Raw genomic sequence first — 16,260 nt, forward strand, 5'->3', positions numbered from 1 at the left:
TCCTATTTAACTGACCGCTGCTTCATAGTAAGTTGGGAACAGCGATCCGATTCGGCCAGATTAAACCAACTCAAGCCGGCGCCCTGCAACGAAGCATCCTTGGTCCCATCTTATTTGCCATTTACACGCTGACTCTTCTATGTACCGGACCATCATTACCACTTGGAGCGTAATTTTGTTCTCTAACCTATCTCCTGTTCAACCAAACATCCAAATACAAGTTGAATTTGAGGATTCAATAAATTATTTATTAAAAAAGTTTTTAATATTGAGATTTTTTTACTGCTAATAAATTGCCTAATTAGGACGAACAATCTATAGTAATTATTCTTTCTAAGGTCTTGATGGAGATAAAAAAAGTCAGTGTCATGAGTGGGATTCGAACCCAAGACCTTCGGCTAAATACGCCCCTACTCTACCACTTGAGCTATCGTGACTTCGATCCTCTCAGACAGCCAAAGGTCGTGGGTTCGAATCCCGCTTGTGACACTGACTTTTTTATCTCCACCAAGACCTTAGAAAGAATAATTAATTGATTGAAAGAAGTAACTTGGTCAATTGGCTACGAAAACGTAAATGGATTAATCTACAGTAAGTTCAGGCGTCGGAAATTGTTCCTTTTTAGTGGCCCTATATTTTTATATCGCACGCTTTATATAGCTTTTTACGTCTAATCAACCCTTTTTAATTTAAAATTAACGCCTTTTAATTTCACCTTTTTTCATTTCAAATTAAATCTGTTGAACTTCAAGTTACTCCTTTTTCAGTTTTAAATAACCCTTTCGTTAAAGCATTTAAAAAACTTAGGAGATGGTACGATATATTTTTTGTATATTTCAAGTTTTTTCTTATTAAAAAATTGTAATAAATAAATAGGCCATATAAAAATTAATTGCAATTAAACTTTAAAAATATACGAAATTAAATATACAAATAAAGGATTCATCTTTTAATATCAGATTTGTTTAAAAATAAAATGGGTTCATGTCTAAAAACTACATGAAAATTAATTACAATTAAAATTAAAAATTATATGTTTAACCTTTTTTTAATCTCAAATGAACCCCCCTTAAACTATTTTAAATTATACATTTTTTATAATATTAATAAGATTGTAGATTATACACAATTAAATATAAAAATAAATATTTATTTAGAAATCGTGAGATGCGGTCTGGTGTGATGTAGGTTTCAGAAAAACATTTTCTTTATCGTGACAACGTTTCGATCTTTATTGAGATCATCTTCAGGGCTCAAAGTGTTTTTCTTCTGGGTAATTGTGCCATTCTTGCGTGTCGTGTCGAGAGTGCCCACAATTACACAGAAGAAAAACACTTTAAGCCCTGAAGATGATCTCAATAAAGATCGAAACGTTGGCACGATAAAGAAAATGTTTTTCTGAAACCTACATCACACCACACCGTATCTCACGATTTCTAAATAAATATCGATTAACGGTCACTAATCACCACATATAAAAATAAAGCATTCTTCTTTTAATTTGAGATATTGTTGTTTTTACTAGCCTAATTATTTTATATGGAATTTATATAATGGTTAATTTTAATTTACTTAATTCTTTATGGCCCTCTAAAATCCAAATTATTTTTTTACAAATGCTGGAATTTTGTTAATTTGGAGCTAAAATACTATTAATTTGAAATTGAAAAGGGTAAATTTGAAATTAAAAAGAGCTAATATAAAATTATAAAGAGTTAATTATACCAGAAAAAGGGTTAATTTGACGGAAAAAATCTATAAAACCTCATTACACCGCATTGTAGGCTTTATAAAACGCTTTATAAAAAGGACTCGATGGCCAAAATGCGCATAATCCACGAACTTGGATGGAATTTGCCAAAAACGCGTCTGATATACAAAACCGGCATGAGCGGGCAGAAAAAATTGATCAAAGTCGATGGAACATCGACTGACTTAAAAACGTTTTCGTACTATTTTTTAAATCACTTTTAGCAAATTATTCTTCTTCTGCTGATAAATTGCTCGTCGTTTGAAGTTGAATGGACTTAGTGAGGCCTACTTCAAGGATAAAAAAAATATAAGGACTTTATTGCGGACGGCTTTAGACAGGATTTTCACTCTGTGAACAGTTGAATATTTATAAATTGAAAAAATCTAGATCGTTTCTATCGGAAAACCTTTTCTCTTATGGAAATAAATTCAGTTCGGACTTTCCAGATGGTGTGTCATTGTCATGCTATCAAATAAATGGATATCATGACGATAAAGGGCTGCTTTATATTTATAAAAACGTTCGTTTTCCTTGTAAATTCTATCAATTTTTAACCAAAATTCTCTTATTTTGTGAATAAAAAATTGTTTCACATGGTTTTGTATAACATAAATTATCTTTGATGGCTAAAGATGTCCTTTGATTGGTTCATTGAAATTTGAGAAAAAGTTAAGCAAGATTCAAAGGAGTGCTCATCAGTTGAAGGCTTCAATAGTTCCTGACGTAAATTACAAGTTGAATTCATTCAGAATTTGTAATAAACCTTTTTCAGAGCTGATTGGAATAGGAAAAGGTAACCAACGAATCCTTTTTTTAACGAATCCTTCCCCCGCTTCCAGAATTAGATAGGAGATGAAACTTACACCCCTCAAGTAAATTTTATATAATTTGTTTTTACATTCCTTAAATAGAGGTTAGAAAAAATATTTCAAGAAATTTCATAACAAAATAAGATCTTCCTATAATGTTGTCAAGTGTGCTAAGTGAGAGCGTTCTTATCCTTTAGAATACTACAAAGCGTGTTCCTATATTGATTTTGGATCCAACTTTATGCCAAGTATCCTTGTGTTATTCGAGTATCCCTGAGGTCGAACGTAATCTGTTACTTCTTTTTCTCCTCATCCACTGTACACTAATATTTCAAAGGGTCGTTCTCGGAATAATTATATATGTTTTAATAAGCGGACAATCTCAGAACCATTTGATGTCTATGAGGGCTTAAGTTAATACCTAATTACAATATAAATTTGTCCTTCGTTAGCGTCAAGTACGCTTCATATATTGACCGTTCCTTTATTAACATGAAGCATACGAATCGAATTGGTTCTTTCCTTTTTGAACTACCCCTCATCGAAAGTAGATAATTTGACTTCTGTGCCGATTTCCATCTTGATCTGTCAAACGTATTGCCTTTTTTATGGTATAAGAGTGGCTCATGTTTATTAATATAATTGCCGTTAGGGGTTTGANGCACTCGTATGTTTTTTCTATAAATATTTATACATGACGATCATCGAAAGTAGATAATTTGACTTCTGTGCCGATTTCCATCTTGATCTGTCAAAACTATTGTCTTTTTATGATATCAGAGTGGTTCATGTTTATTAATATGATTGCCGTTAGGGGTTTGATACCGACCTGAACTTTTTTTTCGGTTCGCAACAGCAGAGGTTATATCAACCCTCGGGGCGATGAGAACAACCCCTACAAACGCATTAGAAATCTTGCTAAACCTACCTCCACTTGAAATATTTATACAAGGAGAGGCTAGGGAAAGCTCATTTAGGCTCCAAAAACAATTAAATTGGAAAGGAACCAAACAATTCGGGCATACTACCATAATCAACAAAATCAGACACCCATTATTAGAAATGGGGACTGATTACATGATCCCTGAAACAATCTTCACAACTTTCTATAAAGTCGCAACGGACTATAAAGGAGAGGAAGAACACAGGAAAGCACCAGATACAATGATATGGTATACGGATGGCTCCAAAACAAACGAAGGAACNCCCCGCTTCCCAGCATCCCTTCCACCATACCATACCATACCATATATCAACCCTCGGGATGCCGGTGTTTTTGAAAAAGTTAAGTATGTCTGGAGAGTTTACTTCGCGTTTTAAAATAACGCCATATATTATGGATCCTATTAATCAAGCAAAATAATTGACACTTGTGAAATACCATGAAAGCTGATTTTGAACGTTGAAAAAAAAAGTTATAGGGATACTAAAAAGAAATGAGTGAAGGCTGAACTTTAGGGAGTTGAAATGAAATAACTTTTTAGAGCTCTCTGAGGTGTAAAAGATTATTCATGGTAAAGGAAGGGGACGAACATGAACGTTGAAAATAGCAATTGTGAGAGAGAAAAACAGAACACATTCAATAGATCTAAAACAAATTGTCACGTTTGAAAAAGAGCCAGTAAGATATCGCCCAAATCCATTCAGTAGGATTAACTTCGGCGTAAACATACCGCCCACCAAAATTATAAATGAGATTTTCTTGAAAGATATAATGTTAAGATAAAAAACAAACGAGAATTAGTGATAAACTGAATCTATTTTTTAAGCGAAAGTTCGACACAGGAGAGGTCAAATCTGGGGTGCCGATGTTTAGAATAACCCATTGTGCACATATCGGGTTCGAATGCAGGGCCGCTGGATTTGAACCTGGGGCCTTTACCTGACAGTGATGAGCGCCGTGTCAACGCCTAAACCGTTGCGGCCACTGACGCCCCCTCTGAAGTTATTAACGATGTCGTTTCTGGGACCGTTGGGTGTGAAAATTTTTTTATCTTTATTTAAAAGTGGTTTTAATGATTTAAAGAAAGGACTAACTTGAAATTGAAAATGGCTAATTGAATTAATCTTTTTAGCTGTACAGTAAATATAATTTACTCTTTCCTTGCTCAATTTTTCATCAAAAGTGGATAATGTTATACATCTTCTGTGCAGATTTTCACCTTGATCTGTCAGAACTGTTGCTTTTTTTTGGTGTTAGGGCGATTCTTTTTATTATGATGATCGTAGCGGGGACTGCGATTTGTATGATCACTTTATTTATATTTCATTAACTTTTAAAGTACTTTCTAAGCACTCGTATGTTTTTTCTATAAATATTTATACATGACGATCATCGAAAGTAGATAATTTGACTTCTGTGCCGATTTCCATCTTGATCTGTCAAAACTATTGTCTTTTTATGATATCAGAGTGGTTCATGTTTATTAATATGATTGCCGTTAGGGGTTTGATACCGACCTGAACTTTTTTTTCGGTTCGCAACAGCAGAGGTTATATCAACTCTCGGGGTCCCGGTATTTTTGAAAAAAAAGCCCATTTATAAGTATGTCGGGTTTGAATGCAGGGCCGCTGGATTCGAACCCCAGACCTTTACCTTACAATGATGAGCGTCAATGCCTAAACAGTGCGGCCACCGACGCCCCCTCTGCAGTTATTAATGTCGCTTCTGGGACCGTTGGGTGAGAAAAAGTTTTTTATTTTTATTTAAAAGTGGTTTTAATGATTTAAAAAAGGGATTAACTTGAAATTGAAAATGGCTAATTGAATTAACCTTTTTAGGTTTACAGTAAATATAATTTACTTTTTCCTTGCTGAATTTTTCATCAAAAGTAGATCATGGTATATATCTTCTGTGAAGATTTTCACCTCGATCTGTCAGAACTTTTGTCTTTTTATGGTGTTAGGGCGATTCTTTTTATTATGATGATCGTAGCCTGGACTGCGTTTTGAACGGTCATTTTATTTATGATTGAATAACTTTTAATGTACTTTCTAAGCACTCGTATATTTTTTCTATAAATATTTGTACATGACGAGCTGCTTGTTTTGCCAGCTTATCTGCCCTCTAATTTTTGTTGAAACGAACTTCTATATGTTCTCCAATCTATGTGTAATGATAGTTAACGGACTAATCACTTTTTCCTTGAAGAGATGAGTGAAAAGCGTGATTAATAATGAAAGTTCATTGCTGAAACCGACAAGTCCTTTTCTTGCTGGATATTATTTTTGTTTTACACATTGTTTAGACGCGCTCGTTCAAAGCAAGACGTATTCGACAGGTGGACTACAGAGAAGGCAATAATCTTTGTAGATATTTACTCCCCAACGGATGTAAACCCCTACAGTTGCACATTCACGTCCAATCGACTTTCTTATTTCACCTGATCAGAATTGCGTTTTCTAGGCGACAACGACCTACTTCTCGGGTCAAAAACTGTTCGACAATGACTGAATAATTGATGATTTCACAATTTATCCTCCTTCGCCCTCCAGAACGCCGCAGCATACGTGAGACGCGTCGTAAAAAGGCTTTCAGACCATCAGCCGCAGCACTTCGACCTTCAACATTTACACAGAACGCTACTGACTCTTTCAGATTCGATACGACTGTAAAATAAGCTATCACATCAATATCATTAAGGCAAAAAGGTGCAGGCCATTAATCCCCAATACGGGACGAAGTGAAAGAAACGCAGTTTAAATAAATTAAACATGACACCTTGTTAAAACCACCCTTTTATCGGTGAATCAGAACTTTAAGACCAGTTATGATTCAAAATTACTTTAACAGACTTTATTAACCTTCGCAGGGTTGTAATTGGGATCTAAAACTCGGATATATTTCAGCACCTGTAGATGTAGTTGTTTCATCTTTTTGATACACCCTCCTTGTCGTGGATACTTTATGCATAATTTACGTCCGCTTGAAATATCCACTCAGTACTTATTATTTTTAAATTTTTAATAATGCTTGTTAATTGCTTCCCACACTACTTGAGAAATTGCAATCAGATTTTTCCTAACGCGAACAGGAAAGATTTTCTCTATAACAATTGTACAAATTTAAAATATTCTTTTTAAAAAAAATCTTTTGCCGGATTTACGCATTTGATTTATTTAATGTGGGAAGTTTAGGGGTCGACAAACATGGAGGTCGTCATCGGCCCTCTGCATTTTTTTTTATATTTTTCATTTTTGCATATTTTTCAACCTGTAGCCATTTGAGCGTCTCGATCTGTTACTGACACTCTACTTTTATATGAAAACTAGGTCGATATTCTAGTACGCTAACCGCTCATTATACCTCAGGCTGTCAACTACAAAATAGACACAACAATCCAATACATATGTACATATCAGTACCCTATACAAACAGAAGTCTGGTCACATTGACTCTCCTACAGTACTCGATCTTCCTCAGGGAGGGGTTGAACCCACTCCATTCTCACTAATAACTTACGTTTACTGTCCAGACGTCATACACACACTAGCGTACTTGATATCTAGGTGAGCTTCAACGACCCCTCCCTCTCACACTAATAAATTACATTCATTCAACCTACCACCCGATACCAACATAAAATCTGGTCATATTCACTCCCAAGAATACTCCATATTCCTCAGAACGGGTTTGAGAAACCATTCCTCTCACGCTAATAAATTACATTCATTTCAAAAAATGTACACTTCCCACACTTATTACAAAAAAGGTGTTTCAGACTATCAGCCACAGCCCAGCAGTCAATAGACACAACACAGACAACACTAACACACACAAACACTACATATATTTAAAAAAACCTTTACCTTTGAGGTACCAGAACAACGATTTGGGCCAGCTGCTGTGCCCCAAGATTACGCACAGGTCTAACAATATATCAAATTATTGCCTATGAACGTCACGCCTTCTACAATTGAAAAGGTGCTCGACCATTCTTCTATAATTGCTTAATAGGCACCTACGCTGTCGCCAAAAGTTGCACATGAGTTATTCCTGTGTGAGTCTTGCCAGTATGGCCTTTTCCCTTTTTGACCCGTTCCCCGTGGACCAGGGACCGACGTCTTTCTTAACCTTCTCAGCTTGGCTTATTGGTTATTTGGTTTTTCTATTAATATTTTATAAATTCAAATCGTAAATAAACTGAAGCTCAGCTTGTACTCTTGTTGTGCCTGATTTCAAAAACACTTCAGTAATCACTTGAATCAACACGTTTCAAACTGTAAATGTATTCACTACATTACACTAATAATGAACTCTCTCTCTCTCTCTCTCTCTCTCTCTCTCTCTTCTCCCCTCCCCTTCACCCTATACCTCTCGCACACTCTCTCACCCCCTCTCACTCTCTCTCTCCCCCTTACTCTATCCCTCTCCCTCTCTCACTCTCCCTCTCTATCTTCCTCCCCCTATCCCTCTCCCTCACCCTCTCTCACTCTCACTCTCACGCTCTCTCTCTCTCTCTCTCTCTCTCTCTCTCTCTCTCTCATTAATTCTCTGTTTTCTCTCTCTATCTCACTCTCACTTTCTTATGTTCTCTCTCATTAATTCTCTCATTCTCACATTTACCTCTCATTCTTTATCCCTTTTCTATCTCTCTAGATTTCTATATGTCCGTATACCTATTTATCAAGGAGCATCTCTCTCCTTTTCTTTCCTTCAACCACCCCCTCTCTCTCACATTCTCTCTCTCTCTCCCTCCCTCTCTCTCTCACTCCCGCTCTCTCTCACTCCCTCCCTCTCTCTCTCTCTCTCTGGTTTTCCTCTCAATGAAACAATATTATAAGATTACAAGAAAAGAAAGTGATAGGAAATGCCTTGGGCTGCTTCACGTTTCATTTTGTATTATTCTAACAAAGAATACAGTATAAGACAGATTTTCTCATAATTCTAACATGTGTTGTTAGTTCCGTTGTGAATTACACATGTTATACCTAGTTTATAATTGTCCGTACTATAAGCTTTTCATACAACGCATACATTATTTTCTAGGACAATGTCTAATTTGCTTGTGTTTATATCACATCCGGTCAACCGATCAAATTGCAATTGCACTCGTACAATCCGTTGAAATTGGACAACGGTGAAAATTTGAAACGGCCTGCAAATTACGAACGATAAGAAGAAATGCCGATACGTGTAGTCAAAAGGAGTTGACCTCAGTTTTTGCCGTACGCCCCAGACGATATAATTGCAGGCAAAAGGGGTGAGCCGAGCTTATGGAGTGGGGACGGTAAATGAGGGTAATTCCTCCCTATCAGGCGGCCTGTTTCTCACTGCCCCGATATCCACAGTGGCGGCATCATCTCACCCCCTCATCAATGCTCGCCGATCCGTCATAATAAAACGAGGTGAGACATGATTTCGTTAACAGTACATTCTCGCCTCTTGTATAGTCGATCAATTTACTCGAACCCATCGGGTGGCCAATGTCGTATTGTTCGGCTCGGTGGAATAAAATAAAAATAACTGTTATTAAATTGTTAACAATACTGTGAGAAAAAACTCTATAGATTTTAAACAGTCGATATAGATTTGATACAAACTTTAGCCCCACTTTTCGATATTTTATTGAAACAGACCAAAGACGAATATTATTCCAACAAAATACACTTTCCTTGAATATTGAGAGATTCTTTGAATAAATAGATTTTTGCGCAACCCATGAAAATTGTATGTTCACAATATCGCCACATCTGAGCGTTTGAAAGTAAGAATTTATTGATTTTTAATACATTCAAAAGACATCCTACGGTTTTCCAATAATTTGTAGTTGATGGTTTTCAATATTTTCCAGCACTGTCTATCCCTCTATCTATCTCCCCCTCTCTCACACACTCCCTCCGTCTGTCTGTCTGTCTGTCTCCCTGCCTACCTACCTATCTACTGTCTATCTATCTCCATCTATCTATATCTATTTATCTATCTGTCAAACTCATTTTCTTTCGACAGCGGGTTTTTTTTATAATCAGTTTTTCCCCGCTAAACGCAGAAACAGGCTACATAATACAAAATGATTACAATATTAAGGTTGTAGAAGGTTATAAAGCCCAGTGTCTTTCGCACTTCTAACGCAAATGTAAAAAGAGTCAGGTTGCAATCTGCACATATGTAAATATTTGGTCAAATAAACTAGTTTTTCTTCTTCTTCTTCTCTTCTCTTCATTTTCTTTCCAAAACTTCTCTCTCTCTCTCCCTTTCTCGATATTTTTCTTTCTCTTTCGTTTTTTCTCTCTCTCTCTATCTCTCCCTCTCTACATCTTACATTCTCACTTAAATTCATCGTTGGGTCAGTAGTTCCTCTCCTGCAACATTCTTAAGAGGTCTAAATGTTTTGGGTAAAGTATGTATTCAAGAACATTTAATTGTTTTATGTAATAAGTAGGCCCTGATGATGGCGATAAAATTGCCGAGCTTGGTGAAACGTAAAATATGAGTTTCATTCATCAGTAAAAGACCTCAAGAAGATTCATAAACGATTTAACTATTGAAGGTCGATCAACTTTAACTTTATTTCAAGACAGGCACATTTTGAAGGTTGAACCGGCACTGGATCATTTACTGGGTTCTGAATTGCTCTCTGAAGATGTCGCAAACACGAAACGCGTTTGAGTGGCATCGAAGTATAGTAAATCACCAATGCCCGTTCATTCAACATTTTTTACTTCTCGTCTAAATAATTTTACATTTTCATTTTATTATTCTAATAGTGTAGAAATGTAGCATGGGGTTTTTGATTTCTTGTCCAAGAAACCTCATACCACCAAAAAAAAAATCAATTCTATATCCTTGCAATCAATCTTTAACGATTACCATACCAGGTATCATGCAATTCCAAACCCCTTATACTTTTACTTACAAATATTTCAACAACATAAACTCATAAAGTGTGAGTGGTGGTACATTTGTCACGTCAAGAGAGTTAAGTTTAGATTTAGTGAGTTCAAGTGGCACTTGGATTTTAAGACATTTCTTCTTCTTTCAACTTTTTTTATCGATTTCACTCGTTTAAAAAAAAGGTTTCCCGATTTAGTCTGTTTATGCGTTTTTATTTGGGGTTTCTATAGGGTAGGAAAATTATTTAATTAATTTTATTTTACAATTCAATAAATTAGATTTTTTTTGAGTTGACACTACAGAACACCAAGTCGAAAAATAATTTTCCTGACTTTCTCTCTTGTGCTGTAACTTGTATGTAACTTGTGTTTTATAAGACGAGTGTTAATTCCTATTAAAGCTGTTTCCGATCAAGTGGTAAACTACTCGTTCGTGTTTCTAAAAATAGTGCCCGTGGCACGTTTCCCAATTCAACAAGTGTTTCCAGTAGAATAAGTTTGCGTGAAAGCGAAAAATGACAAAATATTTAATCAGTAGGTTAAAAAAATCAAGCATTTACAAAGTTCTAACTATTTAACATGGGGAAATAATGGTTTGGTTTTTAAACAAGTAGCTTTCAAAACCAAAACTTACGAAATTATCTAAACTGGTTTAAGTAGGCGGATTTGACAATCTTATTTTGGAAAATAATTATTGTTTTTTATATTTTATTAGGTTTCGTGGTCTTCTTCGACTTTTTCGTGGACACCAACTTCCCATCTCAACCACGCCTTTTGAATTTTCCCTCCTTTTTGCCATTTTTCAAAAAGCCAGTCACTATTATATTTCTCTTTACTGATTCAGTCTTCCTCCTCTCAATGTTAACTGCATTTCTATGGTCTTTGAATAATATTTGAAGGGTTCGGCTGTTAATATCTAAATAAGCGGACGTAAATAATTGATTTGCTGTCCCTGGAGGCTCGTTTGGCTTGGCTCATTAACGTCGATTGAATACACTTTTCATTGGACGTTCTTAATCTTTAAATAAGTAGGTCGTCAGATATTTTGGAAGATATTCTCAAAATTGAGGTCTTTCCTGTTTTAAACTTTGTAAACTACTTCTGACGCCGGCTCTATAATAGCATCTTCGCCGGATACAAAGTACATTGCTTTTCCTACTCGATTTACTTTTTTTTTCTTCATGACAATAAAACTTTATGAAACTGAAAGACACTGTTTTATTTTCACTTTGCCAATTGGATCGTTAGAAAGTTTGCTAATATCGCAGCCGACTTGTTTACATAATAACGTGAGATTCTTAAAATTTGTCAGCCCCAAACTTCCGGAAAGAAGGAAATGTATTTTATTAAAAGGCAATAAATTGACATTAATGTGAAATAAAGTGCAATAAAAAAATTGGTTCTAGGTTGAGCCCCTGATTTAAAGCGTCTGCACGACCCTACGGTCTTGCGGGCTCAGTATAACCGGAGCGCCGTTTATTTACTTTTTCGTTTTTTTCAACGAGAAATATCTCTTAGAACCCAAAATGGTCACGTTCATTGAATTTCAATGTTCATTTGAATTGTAAAAGCATTTTTCTTTACATTCATAAATTTCGTGAAATTAGTAAGATTTTGGTCAGCATTTTTGAACAGTCTGAATCACCTCCCCCAACAGGGTGAAGATTGGTCTTGTAGCCTTGGAAGGATTACGATCAACTGATAAGAACTAATTTTTAAATGCTAGAAAAATAATTATTGATTAAAAATGACTGTTAAGTGTCACTTGAATCCACACAATTTCGGCCGTGTCTGGTAGGCTGCTGTGAATTCAACTAAAACATACTTAATCGCCTTTTCAGAGATTCGAACCAAATGTTTTAAGAGTAGACTACATTCTTCCGTATCAAAGCAGTGTTCAACCATTGACACCCGTTACCTCCTTCAACGGTAAAGACGCGTATTATCTTACCCTTGATCATTTTCTTGCAGGCTCTTTTCTCCTGATTGTTTTGCACAGAAATGAAAGGCCTTTTATGCTTTGGACTAGTTTAATCTCTATCAGAGTTTCATCATGCACTCGTTTTCCTAATTAAACACATTGATGCAAAGGCACAGGAATCTTAAAAACGATACGTCGACATTTTCTTGGCCTACTTTTATCATCCATAGATCGAATTACCCATGTAGCCGACGATCACCATCTTTGGTTGAATTTTCATTTGCTCTCTAAACTGTTTCCTCCTCTTATCATCTAACTTTTATCATTAGACCTTATATTTTGTGTATATATTATTTCTAAAGTTAGGTTGGTGTGACGTCGGTGACCGCAATGATTACGGTGTTGATACGGCGCTCTTTCCTGTAAGGTAAACGACCCGGGTTCGAATCCTGTGGCCCTGCATTGAAACGCGACTTACGCACAATGGGTTTTTTAAACATCGGCACCCCGGTTATGACCTGTGCTGTGTCGAACCCTCGTTAAAAAAAAAGATTCAGTTTGTCATTTACTCTCGTTTGTTCTTTATCATAACATTACATCTTTCAAGAAAATCTCATTTATAATTTTGGTAGGCGGTATGTTTACCCGAAGTTAATCCTACTGAATGGATTTGGGCCTGAGTTCAGCCTTTACCTATTTAAGTTTGGTTTCACTGTAAATTTGTTTAACGTTCAAAATTAGACTGGTTTTACAACTAACATCTCAACCTCGCAGGCCGAATGGAAGAAAACTTAAATATTTCCACCCCAATCATACCACCCACTAAAGTAAGCCTCTTTATTTTCACTTTTTATTTTTTCACCTTAATCAGCCTGAACAATGACTATTATAAATATTAATTAGAAATGTTATGTTCATCTTCATTACTTTTTTAAAACAATAACAATGAAAAGATAAACGACAAGTTTAAACTTGCTGTCATTCACATCTTAAAACTGATATTCGTGGGTGGATTACGATATATCAAGTCATAAAACATAATTCATCCTTGTTTAATTAAATCGATCATTTTGCTAGATATTAAGAAAAATAATATTTTATTTTTGCTTTGGGTGGGGAAGGGCTTATCTCACTAGGCAATACGCGCTTATGCCCTTGAGGCTGACTCTTTATAACCATTTTCGACCAAGTTGTGATCATAAACTAGGGCCCAAATGGTCAATAATTCTGCTGTTATTTTGATGTTAGTGAGAAATGAGGAAGGTATTGTTTTGGAACATTATGAGAAAAAGCATTGGCTAATCGATCTGGGTTATGTGGTCGTCGTCGATAATAACTACCAACTGTTAAATCCCCTCTGTGATTTGACCCGTCTGTGTATACAAAACCATGGATGAGGAGCACTGTCCTACTTCCCAACGACACAAATTTTGGCTGATCGTCTTTATTACCTCTTTATAATTTTGAGAGGAATTTTGTATTTACCAGGGGTCACATTTCATCACATTTTCATAGTTTTTGGACTGTGAGTTCCTTGATAAATTAAAGGCGTTATAAGAAAAAATTTCACATTAAATTTTCAAAAGCTGACTTCCCAAAGATAATATTTTCCGGTGAAATCTCGATCAGTTTTCTACGAGTTTTTTTTTTTCTATAAAAGTTGTTCCGTTATAATCATGTAGTACTGAAAGGCAGGCGAAGATCCTCCATAAAAGGAATATTGGAGCACTTCTTTTAGCCAATATTTTTCCTTTATACCCTTGTATCCGTAACAACTGACAGGGTTCGTTTGAGAAAATCACAACGGTTTCGGACTATCTATCTTGTTTTGCCTTGTCAATGTCATGATTGTATTTCTTATGTAATATTTAGGGAAAAATAATAACATATTGTATAATAAATGTCTATAATATTAATATTAAGAATTCAAAAATGAAACTGTACACCCCGCCTAGGTATGAACGTATAAAGATCAATGTACGTTTGTACCATGACAAATTAATTCCGAAAGAATTAAAATCTACAGGCTAAAAAACGATCTCGAGCGAGTTTACTAAATTAAAAGATCCAACTCCATTTAGAGTTGGAAATGCTTCGAGGACGACCGCTATTCGTTCATTAGACGAATTTCATCCTACCAATCATTTTTACAACACTGCGTTACAAATTTTAGAAATTCAAATGCTCAGTTTCAAAGAAAATGTAACAAGTTAAGCCTTGGGGGTTTTCTTCGAGAGAAGACGAGGTAATATACTGTTTCTTAATAATGAGGTTTTAGCTCACGGCTATCCTTTTTCTTTCACACACATCCGTCTAACTTCCCAATTTTCTTAAAACATAACTCCTTTTATAATAATATTAAAAGTCTTTATTAACAAATACAAATACAATATTATACATTTATTTCTAAATTCCATACGCTAGGCATACTACTACTAGCCATTGAGGCCATCTGAAGGTAACATAACTCCTTTTCTTCTCTTTTTTTTAATGTTGAAAAGTCAAATTATCTCTCCATTTCTCTCCCTCTCTTTCTCTACGTTATTCTATCCTTGCATAACGGAAGTCTCCCCATACTCTCCCCATGAGTTATTCCTGTATGTGTCTTGCCAGTATGGCCTTTTCCCTTTTTGACCCGTTCCCCGTGGACCAGGGACCGACGTCTTTCTTAACCTTCTCAGCTTGGCTTATTGGTTATTTGGTTATTTCTATTAATATTTTATAAAGTCAAATCGTAAATAAACTGAAGCTCAGCTTGTACTCTTGTTGTGCCTGATTTCAAAAACACTTCAGTAATCACTTGAATCAACGCGTTTCAAACTGTAAATGTATTCATTACAAATATGACCAATGAACACTCTCTCTCTCCCTCACCCTCTCCCTCTCCCACTCCCTCTTCCTCGCCTTCTCCCTCTTCCGCTTCCTCTCCCTTTCCCTCTCCTACGCCGTCTCTCTCCCACTCCTCCTCTCCCTCTTCCTCACCCTCGCCCTCTTCCTCATCATCTCCCTCTTCCGCTTCCTCCCCCTCACCCTATCCCTCACCCTCTCTCACTCGCTCTCTCTCTCTCTCACACTCTCTCTCTCTCTCTCTCTCTCTCTCCCCTCTCTCTCCCCCTTCACCCTATCCCTCTCGCACACTCTTTCTCCCCCTCTCTCTCTCCCCCTTCACCCTATCCCTCTCGCACACTCTTTCTCCTTCTCTCTCTTCCCTTCACCCTATCCCTCTCGCACACACTCTCTCCCTCTCTCTCTTCCCTTCACCCTATCCTTCTCGCACACACTCTCTAACTCTCTCTCTGGAATTTTTAAAAAAGAGCTTTTTCTGGAAACAAATTTATTCAGAAGTAATCCACGAAACTTCGCTCGCCACGGGTTTGATTCCCACCGCCGACCATGGAATTTCTGACCCCTCGACCTTTTTCTAAAAAGTTCATTCATGATACCTACTCTTGTTAATATGAAGATAAATAAAGCTATTTCAAAAATAAATAAATAAACTTTTGTCCATCTCGTTATACTGTGTGTCGTTAGCAAGTATTGTCTATATTTTTTATTCGACACTGTTTAAAAAAAATTCAACTCGTTAAATTAACGATGTGTTTTTAATTAAGCGGGTATAAATCTTGTCTGTGGTGGATGAAAAGTCAATTCTTTCACCAAACCCTTCAACGTCAAAAGAGACAAGCCAAATGAAGTCTAAATATATTTGCTCAATAAACGGTGACATAGAAAGTCTAATTGAAAGAATGCCATCATACCCGAAACTGAGAGAAGATAAACGGCGCTCCGGTTCTACTGAGCCAACAAGACCGTGCGGACGTGATGCGTGGTTAAATCAGGGGCTCAACCTAGAACCAATTTTTATTTCACAAATACTGTTTTTATTTCACATAACTCTTGATCTCGCACTAACGACATTTTTTAAATATTTATTTGTATCCAGT

General features: G+C 36.0%; 1 protein-coding gene across 8 annotated transcripts in view; it reads left to right on the top strand.

Annotated features, from left to right (window-relative positions):
- Positions 1-16,260, top strand: part of LOC106664767 (multiple C2 and transmembrane domain-containing protein) — a 131,078-nt gene that overhangs the window by 82,100 nt on the left and 32,718 nt on the right. The window lies entirely within an intron of this gene.

Source organism: Cimex lectularius, unplaced genomic scaffold, assembly GCF_000648675.2.
Source record: "Cimex lectularius strain Harlan isolate CLEC.00 unplaced genomic scaffold, Clec_2.1 scaffold154, whole genome shotgun sequence".
NCBI lineage: Eukaryota > Metazoa > Arthropoda > Insecta > Hemiptera > Cimicidae > Cimex > Cimex lectularius.